At 33.8% G+C, this 18,563-nt stretch overlaps 2 pseudogenes across 1 annotated transcript; both read left to right on the top strand.

Annotated features, from left to right (window-relative positions):
- The first annotated feature begins 1,638 nt into the window (after window positions 1–1,638).
- LOC143626155 (2-oxoglutarate-dependent dioxygenase DAO-like) lies at window positions 1,639–4,403 on the top strand (annotated as a pseudogene).
- Window positions 4,404–5,291: 888 nt separating this feature from the next.
- On the top strand, window positions 5,292–7,042 carry LOC143626154 (zinc finger protein CONSTANS-LIKE 3-like; annotated as a pseudogene). The gene is made up of 2 exons (XR_013152384.1): window positions 5,292–6,014; window positions 6,575–7,042. The product of XR_013152384.1 is annotated as a zinc finger protein CONSTANS-LIKE 3-like (transcript).
- Window positions 7,043–18,563: the final 11,521 nt, after the last annotated feature.

The following is an 18,563-nucleotide window of genomic DNA, read 5'->3' as shown; positions in this document are numbered from 1 at the left end:
TTTTTTTAATATCGTTATGTTTTTTTAGTATTACTATAATTTGATATTATATAATGTTATTATTATTGTATTTTATATTTATGATTGCTATCATTAAACTTGTTTATTTGAATTAAATAATTAAAAATGATTAGGATTAGGATTAGGTAGGATAACATTATATAATATTATTATATTTTATACTAGATTTAGACAGGAATAATCAATGTTTAAATTACAAGTGATAATATGATGAAAATAAAAAACACAATTAAACGTAAACAATAAGTACATAATTATGTGTAAAATGTACTTACATATATACTTCTATCTATACTATATGTACAACGAAGTTTTAAATTTACAATTTACAAATTTTAAAAAATCTTCTCGTATACAATATTTGAAGTTTTGTCGAAAGTTTTCCCATGTTTATCTAATAATAACAACTTTAAGCCGCACTTGCTTGTTACTTAAGATAGTACAACATGCAGTTGTTCACTGGAAAAAACAGGACATCAAAGGACCAAATCAACCATAGAAAGAGACCGTCACTGGCTCATATTCATTGTCATTGCGAAGCATGCCGCAATTGGAAATTGTCTCATTTGGAATTTATATTCTAAATGAGACAACTATTTTTATACATACATTTACTTTGACTTTTCCTGATAAAATATGGCCATCCTTTCACGAGAACGAAAAATTATAGTATATTTTATAATATAATTGATGCTAAAGAAGGTAGTATAAAAAATTACAAAATACAACAAAAATATTTTGATGTAAAACAATTCTCTTAGGTAAATATATTAATAGATGCATGTGCAAATGAAAACTATTTAAATTGTAAATTGTAAGAATTTTACCTACTATAGGTGAAAAACTCCGTTGCCTAAACTAAAACCCATTTTTTGTCGTATGTTGAATCTCATATTTTTAAATGAAATCTTTGATATCAATATTTTAATTTTAATATAAAAAAAGTAAACATTTCAATATATTGTTGATTAAAATCTTTACTTAAAATAACTCAATATAAAAAATAAAAAAGCATCAAAACAATCCACAAAATTTACACACATAATTTTTACTAATAAATTTTTTAATCTTAATCTTAATAAATGTAAATTAAATAAAAGTTTATAGCATGTAAATACACTAACTGTGTATTAACACACACATATATAAATATTATTATTATTGTTTTTGTTTTATTATTATTGTTATTATTATTATTATCATCAACACTTTTGAATCATTTATGTTTTAGTTATTATCTTGGAAATCTGTTTAGAATGAAATAATTTTTCTCAAAAGGAAAGTAAATCAATTTATATGATAAATATAGAAAGGTTGACAACATAATATACACATAATTATATGATTTTTTAATAATAAAAGGTAATTATATGACATGGTTTTATTTGATAACTCAAATAACAAATTGTTTTAACCCATGAATATATCTAGAATCAAGGATGTAAGGATTAAGATTTTAGGAGGGAAAACATGGTCATGAATCAATATGGAACTGATATGTGTCGCCGAGTATTTTCTTTTATTAATAGAGTAAGATTTATTGCTAATATCATCATATTTTTCATGAGCTAACTTAGCTTAATATCTAACTATACACAAATTTTAGCAACACACAACATGGCCACCAAAAGTAGCATTCCAGTGGTCGACTTTCTTGATTTCCCAAATCAATCATCCAAACTGATTGAAGCTAGTGAAGAGTGGGGTTGTTTTAGGTTGGTCAACTATCACAACATCCTTCCTACGACTCTCATGTCCGAAATAAAGGTTGTGGTCCGATCTTTACTTGATCTGCCGGTGGAGATCAAGCGAAGAAACCTTAACGCCAACCTGGCTAGCGGTTATATGGCTCCGACTGCCAAAAATCCACTGTACAATGCTCTAGGGTTATATGATATGGCGTCTCGTAGTGACGTGGATAATTTTTGCTCTCAGTTGGACGTATCACCCGATCAAAGGTATCTCTCTCGTTCTCTAGATTTCTACAAGCAACAGCGTACATTGCCCGCCTTCTTACGTACTTTGTGTGCACTTGAATATAGGTAATATTATTATTATTATTATTATTATTATTATTATAGCAAGTGACGATCAAGAAAAGAATTATATTTACTAATTTGCATTAAATTATATCTTTTTGTGGTAATTTGTGAAAATTACAGCCACTAAAAGCAAAATAAGGAAACACATCCTATAGGGAAGACTACAAACCAGAGGGTTCTTAGGTAACCTCTTAATAGTCATTAGGAGGTACTTTTTGGTAATTCATAGTCTCTTAATGGTTAAGAGGTAACTAAATGATTAAGAGGTACCCATTGATATGTTCTCTCTTAAAAGTTAAGAGTTAGTTACCTCTTAACCGTTAAAAGACTATGAACCATTAACAAATTGTCTCTTAATGACTATCATGAGATTACCAAACAACCTCTAAAAACAAAGCAACATAACACCAATTTTGAATCCATCCAAATAGAACATCTCTTTAGAGAAGAGAATTAGCTTTTAGCGACTCTAACAGTAGAATTTGATATCCCACAACTATATACTTTTAGTTAGGCTATGTGTAGTGAAGATGCTACAAAATGAGACGATTTCTGACATTTGTCCCCTCAAATCCCCACTTATCACCCATTACACTTACTCTTATAAACTTTTCTCTTTTTCCTTTTCTTTATAGAGAGAGACAATTATGAGATAAGCTGAAGCAATACATGAGCTTTTGTTGGAGATTGCAAAGAAACAAGCTGAAGGCTTAGGGGTGAAAAATGAAAGCATGGGACTTGAGGACTGGCCATGTAAATTCACAATAAACAAATTCCATTTCACACATGAAAGTGTTGGATTCCCAGGTTTTCAAATACACACGGATTCTAGTTTCCTCACAATCCTCCAAGACGATGAAGGCGTTGGTGGTCTCAAAATCATGGACAAGTCCGGCGAGTTCATAGCGGTGGATACATGGCCGAACACCTTCTAGTTAACCTTTGCGACATGGCAAAGGTGTGTTTAACTGTTTATTATAGTTTCTTTTTCATTTTAATTTTGTTTAGCAAGCAGGTAAAGTCTATATTGGAATATTAAAAAGAAAAAAAATTATCTTGTAGCTATACAAAACATAAATAAAAACACAGACCGGACACCATAGTGATTAGCCGATTATGGGGGTATATTTTCTGCAACGCTAAAAAAAGATAAAACTCACCCGTATAGAAATTGAAATATAAAAAAATGAATACTGGTATTGATAGTAATGTTGTTAGGTCAATAACGAATGCAAGTTATTAATGAAAATAAAATTAAATGACAAGTACAACATTATCGAAAACGAAAACCACAAACTAGATGCTAGTATTGGTACCGACGTTCAATTAGTATAAATTTGGCATGGTACTTAAAAGCAATGTTGCAGAAGTCGCTAGGCGGTCCCTAGGCGGCCGACCCCCTTGGTGGGAGTACTCGGGGAGTACTCGGACATAATAAATATAAAGAAAATTAGATTTTTGGTAATATATATATATTTCAAATATCATAAGTTTACAAATATTTATAACAAAATAAATGAATATCAATATAAATAAGAGAAATATATTTTTAAACACTAAATTATTCTAAAAAATGTTAATCATTAATTAAAAATAATGATATTCGTTCTTTAATATTATAGAAATAGGAATTATGTTGTATTTTTTAAGTCAAACTAGACCCAAGTTAACCGACTAAATGCGATTCAGGCTAATGTTGACCACCTTTGACCAAATTTTAGTAACTAGGCGGAGTTAAAGAAACTCTCCTCGGCACCATACCTTATAGCGAGTATTCGGAGAGTACTCGACCTTGTAGTCCTACTTTTACAACATTACTTAAAAGTTAACAAACACAACTAATTAGATAAAAATCAAATTGTTTGAAAAAAGAAATATATTATTAAATAATTAAGAAAAATTATGATTGTGTTGTGTACTATTCACGGGGTCGGTATTTGTTATTACTATTTAAATTATAATTATAATTATAATTATAATACAATTTGTTTAGCTTGCTTGAATAGTCACAATATTACAGTGTGATTGAAGGTGTGGAGCAATGGAAGATTTTGCAATGTGAAACACAGGGTACAATGCAAAGAAGCTAAGACACGAGTATCAATTGCGTCTTTCCTTTTGGTGCCAATAGGGATTGTGGTGGAACCGCCACCGGAACTGGTGGATGATGATAATCCCCAGCGATATGTCCCTACCACGTATGAAGATTACAGGAAAATTATGCTTTCGAAAAATTTGCAGGCGAGTGAGGCTCTTGCGTTCTTGCATGCACCAATGTCCGACAAGTGATAAACCATCATGATTTATGTGAAGCCTTTTGTAAAAACGTGATTAAGTTTTATTTTTATGGTGAAATAAACTTCAAAGTTAAGTATAGTTTGTTAAATTTTAATCAAATTCGGTCTTTACACTTTCTTGATGATAAATGAAAATAAGTTTCATACTTTCTATAAAATGAAGCAACATTCTTTTGTTGATTTATTTTATAGCTATACGTTTAACTCCTAGCCCTAATTAGAACGTGCAATATGTATACTTATGGTAATCAGTAATTATCAAAACGTTTCTTTTTTTTTTACTAAGCATAGACTCTTTTCAAGGATAAATATGTTCTCTTACATTTTAGTCATGATCGATCGAGCTTGGTTTGTTTAGCTTAATATAGCTAACTCATTTTGAGATGTATAATCAGAACTTGACTTGACGAATTGTTAACTTTTCAATAGCAACACACCCTCCCTATTAAAACACCACCTAAAACCATTGTATTTTTTTATTATTATTAAGGCTAAACTAGACTTCTGACACGCCTTTAACGAATATGTTAACAAACATCCAAATGTCCTAACTGAAAGTTATAAGTGTTAATTAGCATGAGTAAACACCAAAGCTCAACAATATAATAAATAAAACATTGCACTACAAAGGTGGTGGGAGAATCCTAAGGCCCGACAAAAAAAATACCCGGCTCTGAGTCACCATGGTATGGATCACAATGCATATTTATATATTACTACACGTAACATCTTGTCCAAATCCGAACCTTGCCCACCCTCAATTATGCAGAAAAAACCCCTCCATCCATACTTCACCACGTGTCAACCCCTCATTCGCTATCCACCCTACTCGGATAACATTTCAGAGAGAGAGAGAGAGAGAGAGAGAGAAAATAACGTCATTTCCAACCACCAAAACACCACACACACCAGCAAACACACACCTTGCAACATGAATGCAACACTCTGCGACTCCTGCAAAACGACGTCGGCCAGCTTATTCTGCAAAGCAGACTCCGCCTACCTCTGCATCCCATGCGACGGCAACGTTCACGCCGCCAACAAACTCGCCTCTCGCCACGAACGCCTGTGGATGTGTGACCTATGCGAACAAGCTCCGGCAACCGTCACATGCAAGGCCGACTCCGCCGCGTTATGCGCCACATGTGACCGTGATATTCACTCCGCTAATCCTCTAGCTCGCCGCCACGAGCGGTTTCCGGTTGTTCCGGTTACCGATCGCGCCACCGCGGCGGCGGCGAAGGGTAGTTACGGCGGAGTAGAAAGCAACGATGAAGCTGAGGAAGCGGAAGCTGCCTTGTGGCTGCTTCCGAATCCCAATATTAATAAAATCGTTAATGGATCTGATAATAATGATGATGATGATGATGATGATAATAATAATAATAATAATGATAATAATTTGACTGAATTGGAATCGGAGTATTTGTGTAAGGATATGGATCTGCATCGAAAAGTTAATCGGATCGGATACGGTTCGCAATCAGACGGTGTTGTACCGGTACAGAACCAGAGCAATGTTAATAATAATCATCAGTTCAAAATTTCATCATATACACACGATGTAGTGGAAGGCGTACCTGCATATGATGTTGATTACGTCGTCTCTAAACCGTTTATGTACAACTTCACATCTCATTCGATCGGCCAAAGCGTAAGTTTAATCCAAACGGTCTCAGATTTTCCGGTTTCGTTGAATAGTTAACGATCATGAATAATATTTTATTATTCATGTAATTAAACAAAAACGAACATGAGCACACGTTTTGTTTGTTCATTTATCATTTATGTTCATGAACATCCGATTATGTTTGTGTTCATTTACGATCTTAAGCTGTTTGTTTAGTTATGAAGTGTACAAATATGGACAAACGCAGTTATGTTCATGAACATCCGTTTATGTTCGTTTAAGTTTGTTTGTGTTCATTTAAGGTCGTGAAATGTTCATTTAGGTTTTTAAACGAACGAACACAAGTTTTGTCCGTTTAAGTTTGTTTGTTTGTGTTCTTTTACATTCGAATTCGAACTGTTTGTTTAGGTTACAAACGAACACGAAAAATGCTTGTTTTCTTAATAACCGAATACGAACACAAAATTTTGTTTGATTGTATATTCGTGTTCTTGTTCGATTATATGCCTCATTTATGTTCATTCGGTTAGTTTACTGACTTATTGAATAACAATTACTAAATATATAAACTTTGTTATTATCAGGTATCATCATCTTCACTAGAATTTGAAGTAGGGCGTTGTACCGGACCACAACGCAGCAATACCGGATGCATCAAACAACAACCACCAATCATCAACGGAGGTTTATCCAACTCCGTTAATAGGACCTGACCGAGAAGCTAGAATTTTAAGGTACAAAGAAAAGAAGAAGAACAGGAAGTTTGAGAAGACGATTCGCTATGCTTCGAGGAAGGCTTACGCAGAGACGAGGCCGAGAATCAAAGGAAGATTTGCTAAGAGAACTGAAATGGATGTTGAAGGTGATGACATAGTCATCTCACCGGAATCCTCATACGGCGTCGTTCCATCCTACTAATATTATGTAACTCTAATCCTAATGTTTTGTCAACGTGTATCTTGTGCATTTTGATTAACCTATGTGTAAATATATACCAGGAGTAACTTTTAACTGTCCATTTGGCGAGTGCTATGTTGTTAAATATTACATAGTTATTTAGGCAGTGTGTTTTGGGTTAACTAGAGAGTGTAAGTTAAAACGCTACGTTAGCGTCACGTATGTATGAGTTAATTGGATAATTGTATTACTTGTAACTTGACGTGCATATTACATTTCAACTTGACGTGTAAGAGATGATAAGTCTATACTTAAATGTCAATGTACTAATAAGTCCCGGTTGATAATGTTATGTTGCGTTGTCAACACATCATTCAGTAGATCTCGTTTTTAATATATGAAGAAACACTAAGTGACCCCGGGCAGATTATAGGTAATCTGGGGGCTAAGTAATGTTTCCCACGAAGGTTAGGTCCAGCAGAGTAAGTTGTACTTTAGGGAACCTGCAAAACAGACACCGTAAGCTCGTCACTGAGAAGGGGGGGGTTCCTCCTTGTGACCACCCTCCGGCGTGAGAATCAGTCTATATTGCTCTTTGAATATAAAAGTATATGAATACTATTAGAGCAATTATCAAGTAAGTTATACGAGATAGTAGATTGATCTTACCATTCCAAGATATTGGAGTATTTATAGCCGAAGGTAGGTTTTCTAGAAGGTACCCGCCGGCTGAATAGTATTCCTGTTCAACCAACAGTGGATTACGCACAGGCCATACTGGTTGGTGGGTAGGTTACAGCCAATAGTAATAAAGTCGGCTGCACTATTCCACCAACTGTAGACTATGCACGTCCCACTGACTGTGGATTGTACGCAGGCCATGCTGGTTGGTGAATAGGTTACGGCCAACAGTAATACTATTCCACCAACTGTAGGCTGCGCCTGCTCCACAATGAGGGTTGGTGAGTAGGCAGCGGCTAATAGTGACAAACAGTACTAGAGGGTGCCCCTCCTCGCACTGTTGTCGGTGAGCTGTCACCCTGTGATTGGCTCATGGGCTGTTCTGGTCAGATCGTCTGTCCTATCCATACCTTGGCAGGTATGGTACAGAAGATCTTTCAGAATCAGACTGGCTCATTTGGGCGGGATTGTTCCCGCCTTGCTCATGCCTTCACGTGACTGCTGAAGTAGCTAGTGTCTTGTGCGTGTAGCCCTGCTGTTTGCGGGTAGCCTTCCCTGATGGCTTGTATCCGCAGCTGCGGGAACAGGCGGGGTACTTCACCATTGGGAGGCTTTCCCTGCGTGTACAGCTTGCGTACTGCGCGTAAGATTCTATGAGCATGGTGGGTCCTGCGGGAGCAGATGGCCTTTGCGCAGACGTCCATGTTCAAGGTGAGTCTTGCGGGACCAACTGGTCTCTGCTGGGACCTACCTCTTCAATATAGAAATTATAAGTGTCGGTGAAACATAAAATAGACATCAATGCTGAATTTGCTCCATAATTGTATTTTTTGTGATAAGAGGTTTTGGAGGATAAAATGTTATAGAATATTCGAATATATTTTAAACCCGTATTTCATGTTTGAATATAATTTTTAAATCCTAATATAAAGAAGCACTAAGAGTATATGTAACGTTTAAAATGTCTACGGTGCATGTGTCAAGTTATGTCATGTTAGTTTTTTATTTGTCACGCTATGTTATGTCGTTTTTTTTTTATTTTGTAACATTATGTTATGTCTTTTTTGTTTGTCACATTATTTCATGTTAGTTTATAGTTTATAAAATAAATTTCAATATTTATTTGGCGTTATATTTATTAATTTTTTTAAACCTAAAATGATATTAATTAAATTTAATTTTTTCAATATTTTTTTTCTTTTTTCATAGCGCCTCCAATTGATTGTTTTGTCTTCAATTGTGAGAGACGTGGCATTAATTTGGGGAAGAGAAGAAGAAGTGTAACAAACCAGGGGGAGGGGGGGAGAGAATCCATCCTTAAAATATGCATCGCTACGCTCTAATTATTACTAGGGTATAGCCCGTGTTACACACGGGTGGTAAAACATGTCAACAAACATAATAAATTTAAACAACAAATTCATGCATAACTAAGTTATTTAATAAGTGTTACCTTAAATTTAATTTTCAGATTCCAAAAAGTTTAGAATATCATCAAAATTTGACTCATAGTTCTCACACTCTAACAACCATTTTACCTTCTCGTTAACTTCAATTTCCAAATCCAAATGTGCCCTTTCTTTTCTAACATTAGCAAGATTAAAGTGATTCAAATCTCTTAAAAGAAAAATAGATTCTAATATTGATTTAGGATAGTGCTCATCTTACACGCGGTGGAACATATTTAAAACATAATATATATGTAAAATCATATAAATTTAATCAAATGCAAATGTTGTACTTATAAATAAATGATATATTTCAATATTGTTCAATATTGTTCCAAATGATAGTATTTGAACTAACAATATATTTCAAACCCGGGTAATATTTAAAACGAAAGTACGAAATAATTCGTAGTAGTTGTAGAGATTATAATATTGGATTTAAAATTGAAATAGATTGGAAGATAATTTTGAATTTCGATTTGTTAATATTAAAGTCTATAACTTATTTTTGTAAAGTTCATATAAAGGTTAAAAATTATAGTCAAATCATTATTCATTATCATTATTATAAAATAAAGTCTAAATCATATACCAAAGGTGCATACAATTACCGAAAAGTTAATTTGAATTTGTAATTTATATATATACAATATTGTATATTGTATATAATTATCAAAGATATTTTATATATATATACAATATTGTATATTGTATATATTGTATATGGTCCTTAAGTCATTAACTTTTATAAACACAATTAGATTAAGTTGTTTAAATGTAACAATATAGTCAAAATTTAAATGTATATAAAATAATATATTTTAGTCAAATCATTATTATTAATATGGACCATTAATTATAAATTAATGGTTAATCATATACAAAAAATGTTTAGAATTATCATATTCAAAGCATTAACCACCACTGACCTTGAATATATAAGGTGAAATTTGAGTGCATGATCAATTTTATAACTATCCATTACATATACTTATTTATGTAAGATATAATATAAATAGAAACGATAATAAAATTTTGAAATTATAATCTTAAAACTAACAATATATTTCAAACCCGGGTAATATTTAAAACGAAAGTACGAAATAATTCGTAGTAGTTGTAGACATTATAATATTGGATTTAAAAATGAAATAGATTGGAAGATAATTTTGAATTTCGATTTGTTAATATTAAAGTCTATAAGTTATTTTTGTAAAGTTCATATAAAGATTGAAAATTATAGTCAAATCATTATCATTATTATAAAATAAAGTCTAAATCATATACCAAAGATGCATACAATTGCCGGAAAGTTAATTCGAATTTGTAATTTATATATATACAATATTGTATATTGTATACAATTACCAAGGATATTTTATATATATATACAATATTGTATATTGTATATATTGTACATGATCCTTAAGTTATTAGCCCTTATAAACACAATTAGATTAAGTTGTTTAAATGTAACAATATAGTCAAAATTTAAATGTATATAAAATAATATATTTTAGTCAAATCATTGTTATTAATATGGACCATTAGTTATAAATTAATGATTAATCATATACCAAAAATGTTTAGAATTGCCATATTCAAAGCATTAACCTCCACTGACCTTATATATGTAAGGTGAAATTTGAGTGCGTGATCAATTTTATAACTATCAATTACATATACTTATTTATGTAAGATATAATATAAATAGAAACGATAATATAATTTTGAAATTAGCATATAAATAGTAATCAGATAGTTTTGTAAATTATCAAAATATTATCAAAATAAGGTAATATAACTTATCTTTGAAAATTTTAGTCAACTTATTATTTAAATTATTGATCATTGATTCTAAAATCAAGTTGTTTAAATATAACAATATAGTCAAAATTTAAATGTATATAAAAATATATTTTAGTCAAATAGTTATTATTATTATGGACCATTAATTATAAATTAATAGTTAATCATATACCAAAATTGTTTAGAACTACCATATTCAAAGCATTGACCTACATTAACCTTAAATATGTAAAGTCAAATTTGAGTGCGTGATCAATTTTATAACTATCCATTATATATACTTATATATGGTGATCAATTTTATAAAGATAATAAATTTTTTAAATTAGAATATAAATAGAAATCAAATAGTTTTGTAAATTATAAAAATACGATAATATAAGTTTTGTTTAAAAATATAGTCAAAATTTAAATATATATAAAATAATATATTGTAGTCAAATCATTATTATTATTATTATGGACCATTATTTATAATGAAAGTCAATATTCAATATTGATGTTAATTAAAGTATGATTGGGATAATTAAAGTATTTAAATTACCATATTCATGTTAATTCGGTTATTTAAACAAATAAGGAAAGTCAAACTAAATAAATTGTATTAATGGGATAATTAAATATATACATGAATATTCAAAAAATAAATACACATCAATATAAAAAAATACATCTTATAAAGTCATCCCCAATCCGTGAAATTAGATAATATTAGTGGGACAATAACCTAAAATAATAAAATCAAATATTAATATTGATATTATGGATTATTTTAATTATAATTAATAACCGGAAAATTTTAAAGGTGTTACCCGGGAAAACGAAATTGTGAGAATGACCATGGTATCTCGGATTTTTTCATAGAATTTAAATTGAAATTAGGTTGTATGACTCATGACATTCACTGAAATTATAAAGTAGAATATTAATGTTTATGTTATGGAACATTTGATATTTAATTTATAACCGATAAATTTAAATGTCTTACCGAAAAATAACAAATAATGATAATAACCATGGTATCTCCGTTTTTTATTAAAAAACTAAAATCAAATTTTCCGTAAATCAATCGAGTAAATTACCTGAAATAATAAAGTTTTGTTATAACATTGATATTATGGAATATTAGAATTATAATTTATAACCGGATAATTTAAATGTGTCTTACCGGAAAAACGAAATAATGAACTGAATATGGATGAAGCTGATTTATATTTAGAACCTAAAAGAAATACATGTATAACAAAAAAAACAGAAAAAATATTAAACTTCAAATAAATATGAAACACCCATTGTTATAGGTAAAACGCATAAACGAAAAACTTACCGGAATAACGTAAATACGTAGAAATATTAGCTTCATCGCCGTTTTTGATTTAAAACCTAAACTGATTTTTAAAAAATCAGTTAACAATGAAAATAAAGATAAAATGGTTAGATCTACAATAACCGGAAGAAAATATAAAGTTGCCGGAAAAAGATATAACTTTGCCGGAAAATCATATAACATTGTTGGCCATTAAAGTATAATATATAACCTTACCGGAAAACGATTAATCTCGATATACATTACCGGAATATAGAAGATGCTGAATGGAAGTCGAGAGAGAGAGAGAGAGGGGGAGATTAAAATGATTAAAATGATTAGGGTGGAAAATTCTAAGGTTTAAATAGTGTGTGAGATGACATGTGGCAGCATATTAGAGAACATGAGAATGAAAACATGCAGACTGGATTGCACATGTGGACAGCCTAGAAGAAGGCCATGTGTCCACATTATATTGATTTAATAGTATTTAAAGATTTTTTAACAATTATAACAAAAGGTATACATGAATGATTACTAGAGACTATGAGATAGGTGCCCCTTGTTGACGTCTTGTCCGCTTGGAATGTCCTATCTATATTCTCTAATAAAACACTACAATATTTTGCCACTTGTCATCTCCACATTAATCCTCACAATTTAAAACCAATTAAATCTCTAAATCCTTCATTACCATTTATTTGTTAATTAATAAAATTAAATACTTTTTTTTAACAACTAATTCTTCTCCCCATGTCTCAAGTGAGACTAGATACCACAACTATTTGGTTGTAAGACATTCATCTTTGCCACTAGACCAAGTTAGTTGTTAATAACATTAATTTTTTTTTATTTTTTTATATTCTTTGTATATATATTTTTATTTTTTGCTTTTTAGAACGACGACTTTCTTTTACTTAGACTACAGCACAATCCAAATTTAGAGAGACCCGATGCCACACTCTGACCATACTATGTTGTCTTAACCGGGGGCCCACTTGCTTAAGAGTTTCGCTTGGGTGTTCTCTCAGGAAACCATGTCGTCGACTGCCACTTGACAGCGTTGTGCCACCACAATAGCAACACTCTCTGGCGTAACACACGGTGGGACGAAATCCGGGTGGGCTTAGGGTTCAAACTGACAACCTTTGCATAAGGCCTAGCTCAAATCCTTCATTGTCAATATCCATCCAAAAGTGACACAAGTAGGATTCGAACTTGTGTCACCACTGAAAAACTCAAGCCACCTACAAGTCCACACGTGAGGGATGGTTAATAAATTAATTACTAATTTGAATGATTGAAATAAATGATAAAATATTTAAATTATTTTAAACACTAATGTATAACAGTTCTCTTAATATGCATGATAAGTTTATTTATTTATTTGTTTGTACTTCGCTTAATTATTAAACATGATTTTTTTTATTAATTGTCCGTTTAATGCACGGGTCTCAAGCTAGTATACTATATATCAAGAAGGTAAAGGCATGTTATATTGTTATTATACTTTTGGCTTTGTTTTTCACATATTAACAGAAAAAAGATCATTCATTTAGACTTTCTTAATTGTAACATTTGTATTATTATGTTCTCACTCATATAAACGATCAATAATGATTGAGATATATAGAGGTAGGATACCAAAAAGACCCAAATATCCTTAAGAACCCCCTGGGGGTCAGAGGATTCATCCTCGTAAGACACCCCCAGAACGTATGAATCACCTGCATAACCGTTTAAGGAAGGAACACCCATATGTCCTATGCAGAAGCATCCTGGCACCCTCAGAAGTCATCCGCAGGACGAAGCATTCGTCTGCTTGGATGACCAGGAGGTAATGCCTCAGGACAGCTGTAATTAACTAATTACTTTCTAGAAGATTTACCAAGATGTTTTCTTGGGCAGTACGTGATCTCTTGGCCAATAGATAAAGAACACCTGACAAGGCCGTTATAACCGTGCACATGACCAGGGTTATTTATCATCTTATCTAACAAGGATGCGTGTCCAGGTTGTTATACATGCACATGCAACGTATAACCGAACCTATCATTTGAGGACACGTGTCCAGGTGGTTACAAGAGCATCTTCTGAAAAGGACAGCTGGCCCAATCACCTTTCCACATCCTTCGGCTATAAATACCCTCTCAATCTTCATGAGGTATTCATTCACTCCCACCATACTCTCTATACATACTTAAGTACTTTATCTCCTTCAGAGCTATACTTATTCTCATGCCGGATGTTGCTTACGGGAAGACCCCATTCTCTTGTCCTTCCCGTAACGAGCTCACAGTGTTTGTTTGCAGGTTTACGTCACTGGACTTCGGGAAGTTAAGTTTATATCGTATTGGTTGTTATCCGTATCCTACCCTGTGGATTCATTGGATCTAAGACCCGTCTAGGGGAGTAGATCCGTGTTTCTTCAATATGATTAACGTTTTATGACCTATATTGTGACGTACTCATTGGTATGCAACAATACTACAATAGAGATCCATTTAGATTAATTATTGCTACTTAAATAAACGAAAAATGTTGTATAGTTCATAAGGAGACTAGTATAGGATTGCCACCACCTAATATTTAAATTATCGTCTATTCATATTAAACATTAGTTGCAACATCTCATACTCCTTTTATCATGAGTAATGTATAATTCACTTGAGATAGTGGTAGAACTTTCTTACATTAACAATAATGATTAGAGCAAAGGAATGTTTACTTACAAAATGTTGTATGGTAAGAAGTATGTAACTTATATATGTTGCGGTGAAGTCAGTCAACATGAGCTTGATAGTAAGGAAACTGTGAAACCGACTACATAAAAGATCGACATGATTTGTGCACATCTTAAGCACTAAAGATCGACAAAAACCGTATGATGACAAGCAAACATGAGCGATGGTAGTTTATGGGGGCTTCTATTAGATGGAAGTTGGAAGAAAATGGAATAAGTTTATTCTTTTGTTTCACTTAGATGGGAGGAAAAACCTTGAAGTGGTTTTAAAGAGAAGCACTTCTTGTATAGTGTTTCTTTTAAAACAAACAATACTGGGACCTACAGTACCCTAGACTCGCGCATGCATGTGGCGTGAGCACGATGTACTCTTTAATGGCACACTTGGATGGTGCAACTAGCTCTTTGCATTGCCATGAGCAGCCTTTGTATTTTTAAGGCTTGCTTGAGATGCTCGTCTCGGGTGTGATCGAGTAGTGGTTCGATGCTTAAACAATGTTATTTAAAAAAAAAGTATCTAAGCTGCATAATCAATGTATTTAAGATGGAAAACCTAGTTCTAAGTCTAATGAGCATATTGTACTATCGCATATGTGTTATAGTATAATTATGTTAATACAGTCTTCAAAATATCAACAAACATAAATGACACACTCAACATGAGTTGAAACTGGGTAAGTTGATTCAAAGTAGACAGGGTTAACCACTTAGATTACATTTCATTCTTTTAATTTATCACGTAATTTGTTTTTATGGGGTCACTCGTGGTAACTTGTTTCATACCCAATTTTTCATGATAAGATCAAACCAAGAGCCATAGATGCTAGCAGTCTGGTCATACACTAAGTGTTTTGATTTTGACTCGTCAATTAAGACAAGAAAAAAGAATTTATGTATAGAATGATTTTGACTAGTCAATTATGACATGAAAAACAATTAAGAAAGAAAGACGGTAATAATAAATAGATGGATTCGTAACAAAAGAATGTAGATATTTTAATTTTCAACTAATAAAAAGAGTCCAGTGTAATAGGAAAAAGGTAAAAGAAATGGTTTATGTACTAATAAAAGATTAACTGTATTATTTATTTAACGTTTAAAATAAAATAAACTACGACTTTATCCGATCTTATATATATCCGTTAAACCAATCCGTCCAATAAACCTTCACTAGGCCGGTTTTTAAACATTGTCCCACCTACACCTACACATGCATATCACATGGACCCCTAATTAACCCTTCATAATATAATCTCCTACAAAACAAACATAGTAATATAACACGAGGGAAGGTGTCAAGGGTGTGTTAACACTTAACACAACTACCATTTAAAAACTCAATCTTTCCGAATAAAATATAACCCTTACATATGAAAATACAAACAAAGTATAAAGGCAAGATGTCATGGAGGCCAACTAGCCAAGTATATATGATGTCAACAACATTTTAATATAACTTACTCACCAATCTTTTTGACTACATCTACAAGGTATCAGAATTTTGTTAAAAAAAACATATAAATAAAGAGTGTTTGTGCACGTGTAGTGTAGGGGTATGGTACTAAACCCGGTTTTACGACCCTAAATTTATTATGTTTGGCTTATTTTATTATATGGACTAATACAATGTTATTGGGCTGAGGGGATTTTGTGGAGGTAACCCTAACTGGGCCAGGCCCATTAGGGTACCATGATGGTGGCCATGAGGCTCTCTATATAAGGAGGTCTCCACCTCCTTATTATGGGGGGATGCTCAAGAAGAGCCACCACCATATTTTTGTGTCTGTAAAACAAGAGATCCTTGAGATTTCTTAGCAGTCACCTCCACACCCCCAAAAGGCCATTGCAGATCTCAAGCAACCGGAGAAGAAGATCCAGACGTGGTTCGTTCATCTCGACATCCGTGGAAACATCGTCATGGGTCAGGTCAGATTCATTTCATGCTTCGACATTGGCGCCATCCGTGGGACGGCAACGAACTACCCTTCGATCTTCGTCTCGGTTCTCAGATCTCTCCCAAGAAAAACCAGATCTGGAAGTTTACAGAAAGAGGCTTCAAGACTTGTTCTATTAAAGCTCAAAAAGATCCATAGATCTAAAAGAGGCTTCCAGATCTGTGCAAAAATGAAGCTGAAAAGGATCTACAGATCCAAAAAAGAAACTACCTGATTTGGATGATCAAGCCTCCGGATCTGTGATGGTTTTAAATTCTCTCCGCTCCGAGCTTCAGATCTATCTAGATCTGATTTACAGATCTAGATCTGGATTACAGACCTGGACTTTAGGTTTAAAATTACAGTCTAGATTACGGAGACTTTCGCCGCCATGCACGCGCGCCCGTGAATTCTCACTCCGCGGAAACCACCATGTGGGTTTTGCGCAGAAGACTGCCACCATGCATGCTCGCCAGCGGGTCACCATTCCGCCGACATGCGTGAGCGCCCGTGGAAACCACCGCGGAAACCAGCACGTGGGTTTTGCGCAAAAGACTCGCCGCCATGCATGCCCACGCAACTCTCCGCCATGCATGCGCGCCCGCGAGTCACCACTCCGCCGCCGTACATGCGCACTGTCAAGGATCAAGCTTCGCCACCATGCATGCACGCCCGCGAGTCACGACTCCGCCGCCATGCGTGTGCAAGCCTGATTTTGATTTTTGCATACATGTTTCACACTTCCTTTTATTAATTTGAGCAATATGACAACATTATATTGACATCAAACTAAAAATAAAACGAAGTAAAACATACATGCGCGAGCTTCAAGCTCAGACGCGTTGACGAGTTTTAACTCTAAAACGTCAGGGCCTTAGCCCAATAATATGAGCCTTAGCTCAAATTACTCATAGCATCCATCCCACATATTGCGCAGTTGGACCATAACATACCTAAGCACAACTAAGGCAAAGCACATGCCAAAAAATAGTTGTTGAGGTTTCAGGTCGGGGCCGCGCATGGGATTATTGAAGGGGGTATGCACCCGCCTTGACATCGAGTGGGGCGGGTCAACCCACAAAATATAGACGAGGCTTAAAATCAGGATGTCATGAAGACACAGAGCCAAAACCTATGCGCGTGGCGCATATCGCATATGCTCACGCATCACGTATGCTCACGCATATGCTCACGCATCACGTATGCTCACCCGCGAGTCACCACTCCGCCGCCGTACATGCGCACTGCCAAGGATCAAGCTTCACCACCATGCATGCACGCCCGCGAGTCACGACTCCGCCGCCATGCGTGTGCAAGCCTGATTTTGATTTTTGCATACATGTTTCACACTTCCTTTTATTAATTTGAGCAATATGACAGCATTATATTGACATCAAACTAAAAATAAAACGAAGTAAAACATACATGCGCGAGCTTCAAGCTCAGACGCGTTGACGAGTTTTAACTCTAAAACGTCAGGGCCTTAGCCCAATAATATGAGCCTTAGCTCAAATTACTCATAGCATCCATCCCACATATTGCGCAGTTGGACCATAACATACCTAAGCACAACTAAGGCAAAGCACATGCCAAAAAATAGTTGTTGAGGTTTCAGGTCGGGGCTGCGCATGGGATTATTGAAGGGGGTATGCACCCGCCTTGACATCGAGTGGGGCGGGTCAACCCACAAAATATAGACGAGGCTTAAAATCAGGATGTCATGAAGACACAGAGCCAAAACCTATACGCGTGGCG

This window comes from Bidens hawaiensis, unplaced genomic scaffold (genome assembly GCF_021521415.1).
Source record: "Bidens hawaiensis isolate Kalapana, Puna unplaced genomic scaffold, B.hawaiensis_p1.1 tig00004283_1, whole genome shotgun sequence".
In the NCBI taxonomy this organism is placed as follows: Eukaryota; Viridiplantae; Streptophyta; class Magnoliopsida; order Asterales; family Asteraceae; genus Bidens; species Bidens hawaiensis.
This window is presented reverse-complemented; position numbering and strand designations above follow the sequence as displayed.